This window comes from Trachypithecus francoisi, unplaced genomic scaffold (assembly GCF_009764315.1).
Source record: "Trachypithecus francoisi isolate TF-2019V2 unplaced genomic scaffold, Tfra_2.0 Lachesis_group2, whole genome shotgun sequence".
In the NCBI taxonomy this organism is placed as follows: Eukaryota; Metazoa; Chordata; class Mammalia; order Primates; family Cercopithecidae; genus Trachypithecus; species Trachypithecus francoisi.
The window spans coordinates 129,536,734-129,541,608 of NW_022681465.1; positions in this window are offsets into that span (position 1 = coordinate 129,536,734).

Genomic DNA, 4,875 nt, shown 5'->3' on the forward strand with positions numbered 1-4,875 from the left:
CAGAAAAAATAAACACAAAGAAACCATACCTAAGCATGTAATAGTCAAAAAGCTGACATCTTAAATGCAGCCAGATTAAAAAAATTTTAAAAAATTAAAAAGGAAGTTATAATAGACTAATTACAAACTTTTAAAAAAATCTAAGAAAATTCAAAGACAATCTTTAATGAGATAAAAGAAAAAAATATGCTGCCAACTGAGAATTATATGCAGATAAAATATTCTTCAGTAATTAAAGTTTTTTGAAAGGAATTGTGTTTTTCATTAAAAAGCTCATATTTTTCAATAGTTTCTTGCAAGCAGGACAAAACTATTTAAATTAGTTAAAGGGAAAATTATCACAAATGAAAGCACAAAACTCTAAGAAAAAAAAACACAAAAAGACTAGAAAGTTAAACACAGTGATAAATGTAGCCAAATATTAGCTATTTATTAAAAGGAAGATAAAAATGTCCTATGAAATTTATAATGTATTAAAATTATATTCAGCACAAAGATGAGGAGTTGGTAGACAAAGTTATAACGTTTTAAGTTTCTTACATTCTCTGGGAAGCAGCAAATAAACAAATTTAATCAATAGTGTGAATAAACCTAGGATACGTGATTTAATCTATAGAGTAACCATTAAAAGAATAAAATGAGTAACAAAATAAAATGTGAGTAAAGAGCTAATAAAGAAATAAAATGAAACAATTAAAATACTTAATCTCGAAGAATGTGACAAAAACATAAAAAATGAAAACATATATGGAAAAAATAAAAAAAGGAAAATAGTAGACTTGTTTGTGACTCGAACAGTTGTCATATTAAATGTATCTGGCAGAGAATTTCCAGTTTCAGCTCCAATATATAGAGTTGAAAGTTGTCACTGCTATCCTGAAAACAAGAAAAATCAAGAGAAACATTTAGCAATAATTTTCTTATGGCCATCACAGAACTAAGTTCATAGAGCAGACTACCACTTAAAATTAGAGAAGAGCTGAGGTATGGAGTCATAAATTTGTAATCACCTAAGTAGCAATTTTGATAAATGGCTGAAGGTTGAGTGTGAACAAGCTATACAGTGTGAAACTCCCACTGCAGTCTTAAGAGATGTCCTACATTTTGGTGAGATTTTGTCATCAGGATTCTCACCAAGTTCTCACAGTGAAAAGCCACAGAGATCCCCTCATGTCACTAGCAGGGAAGGTGACAAGTAACTACAGTAAAATATATCTAGGTAGCCTAACTCATTACTCACATTCAACATTGTGCTGGAAGTACTAACTAAAGTGAGTTTAAAGAAGAACCAAGTTGGAAAAGTTACACCACTAGATTTCTGGACTTTACATAAACCTACAGTAATTAAGGGATATGATTAGGGTAAGGTAGCACAATTAGACCAATGGAATTAAGTAGAAATTCCAGAAATGTACCTACATATAGGCATACTTGATTTTTCATAAATAAGACATTATTATTTAATGGGAAAATAACTGGATATTCAATAAATGGTGCTGGGGTAATTGAAAAAAGTGGGAAAAATTAACTGATGCCTATCTTACACCATATACAAAAATAATCCAATATAAATTGAAAATGTATATGGGAAAGCTAAAATCATAAAGCTTCTAGACAAAAATGTTAGAGAATATCTTCACTACTTTGCAAATACAAAGATTTTTATTACACATAACATCAAAAAATAATAACTGTACTAAAGAAGACAGTAAAATGTCAAGGCACTTGTAGCCAAAGAGATAAAAACATTAAAAAATCCAAAACCCACTACTTAAAAACAAACAACTCATTTTTAAAAATTTACCAAAACCACAAATAGTTACCCAATCAAGTTCATCAGCTGAACAACAAATAGGAAATAAGCAACATTAATCACCAGAGATACAAATCATTAACACAATGCTATACAACTATACATCAACAGAATAACTAATATTAAAAAGTTTGATAACATCAAGTGTTACCAATGTGGTGTCAATTGCATTACTAGTAAATTTGTACCATCACTTTGGAAAACAATTGGAAAATTTCTAAGAAAGCTAAAATATGTATACTGTGTACTGTATGATTTCATTAACATGGATTTTATAGAGGGAAAACTAAGCTGTTGTATTAGTGGCCAGAATACTGATTACATTTAAAAAGGAGATAATGTTTCGAAGCAGAATAATAGATCGTTTTTGGGTCTTGAAAGATGTTCGAATTCTAAATCAAAATAGTAGTTACAGGTACTTTTCATATGTAAAAGTTTATAAATTATTTCTTAATTTAAAAGCAATAAGGAAAACAGATAATAACAACTGCAATATAGGTAAGCTGTGTAGGTGATAATGATAAAAATTGAAATGTGAATTAATATATGTAAATATCAATATATATAAGTCAGATGCGAATGATTCTCTCTATTCCTAGGTCTTTGCTTTTATCTCTCATAATTAGCTCTTCAGTACAGATACACAGAAGGAAAATTAGATGAAATGATAAGCATATAGTCATGTAAGTAAATTTCTAATTTTGTTCCTTTTATTTTTAGGTGACATAATAATTTTACATATTTATGGGATACAGTGATATTTTGATAGATGCATCCAGTGTTTAATGATGAAATCAGGGTAAGTAGCATATTCATCACCTCAAATATTTATCAATTATTTGTGTTGTGAATATTCAATATCCTCTCTTCTAGCTTTTGAACATATACGTTATTGCTCACTATATTCACCATGCAGTGCTGTAGAGCACTAGAAATTATTCCTTCCATCTAGCTATAATTTTGTTCCTATTAACTAACCTCTCTCTCTACTCCTCATTTTTATGCTTCCCAGCCTACAGTAACCTTAATTCTGATCTCCACTTCTATAAGCTCAACTTTTATTTAGTTCTCACATATGAATTAGAACATGCAGTATTTTTCTTTTTGTGCCTGACTTCTTTCACTTAACATAATGTCCTTCAGCATTATCCATGTTGCCATGAATGACAATATTTTATTTTTATTATGACTCAATAGTATTCAGTTGTATATGTATACCACATTTTTATCTATTCATCTGTTGATGAACTTTTAGGTTGATTTCATATATTAGCTATTGTGAATAGTGTTGCAATAAACATGGAGTTGCAGATATTGCATCAATATACTGACTTTCTTTCTTTTGAATAAATACCCAACAGTGGGATTGCTGCATCGTTTGGTAGTTCTGAGTTTTTCAAGAAATCTCCATACTGTTTTCCACACTGGTTGTACTAATTTACTTTCCCCCCAACAGTATGTAAGAGTTCCCTTTTCTCTACATTCTTGCCAGCATTTGTTATTTTTGTCTTTTTGATAATAGTCAGTCTAACTGGCCTGAGATAAGGTCTCCTGGTTTTGATTTGCATTTACCCGATGATTATTGATGGTGAAGATTATTTCATAAACTTGTTTGTCATTTGCATATCTTTTCTTTGAGAAATTCTTTTTTTTAGAATATTTATTTCTTTTTTTTATAATTATACTTTAAGTTCTAGGGTATATGTGCACAACGTGCAGGTTTGTTACATATGTATACATGTGTCATGTTGGTGTGCTGCACCCATTAACTCGTCATTTACATTAGGTATATCTCCTAATGCTAGCCCTCTCCCCTCCCCACTCCCCACAATAGGCCTCAGTGTGTGACGTTCCCCTTCCTGTGTCCAAGTCATCTCATTGTTCAATTCCCACCTATGAGTGAGAACATGCGGTGTTTGGTTTTCTGTTCTTGCGATAGTTTGTTGAGAATGATGGTTTCCACACGTATGTTTATTGCAGCACTATTCACAATAGCAAAGACTTGGAATCAACCCAAATGTCCATCAGTGACAGACTGGATTAAGAAAATGTGGCACATATACACCATGGAATACTATGCAGCCATAAAAAAGGATGAGTTCATGTCCTGTGTAGGGACATGGATGCAGCTGGAAACCATCATTATTTGAGAAACTCTATGCAGATTCTTTGTCCACTTTTAAATCAGATCATTCATTTTTTGCTGTTAAGTTGTTGGAATTTCTTGCACATTTTGGATATTAGTCTCTTGTTGAATGTGTAGCCTGCAAACATTTTATCTTATTCTGTGGGTTGTCTCTTTACTCTGTTGATTGCTTCCTTTGCTACATAGAAGTCTCCTTGCTTAATATAGTCTCATTTGTTTGATTTTGCTTTTGTTGCCTGTACTTCTGAAATCTTAGGCATATAATCTTTGCCTAGACCTATGTGTTGAAGAGGTTTTTTGGTTACCTTCTTGTAGTTTTATAGTTTTAAGTTTGACATTTGAGTCTTTAATTCATGTTGAATTGATTTTGTATATGGTGAGAGATAGATTCTGTTTTATTCTTCAGCATATGGTCATTTAGTTTTCTCAGCACCATTTATGAAAGAAGCTGCTCTTTCCTTAGTGTAGATTCTTGGCAGCTCTGTCAAAAATAATAGGCCGTAAATATGTGGATTTATTTCTGGGCTTTTTATTCTGTTCCACTTATCTATGTGTCTACTTTTATAGTAATACCTCTCTGTTCTGGTTACTATTGCCTTGTAATAAATTTTGTTGTCAGGAGTGTGATGCCTCCAGCTTTGTTCTTTTTGCTCAGTATTGCTTTGATTATTTGGGGTCTTATGTGGTTTCATACAAATTTTAGGATTATTTTTTCTAATTCTGGGAATAATGTCATTGATATTTTAATAAGTATTTCAACGAATTTGTAGATTACTTTGGGTAGAATAGTCATTTTCATGATATTAATTCTTCCAATCCATGAACATGGGATGTTTTTTCATTATCTTTGTGTGTCTTCTTCAATTTCCTTCATCAGTATTTGATACTTTTCCTTTTAAAGATCTTTCACCTCCTT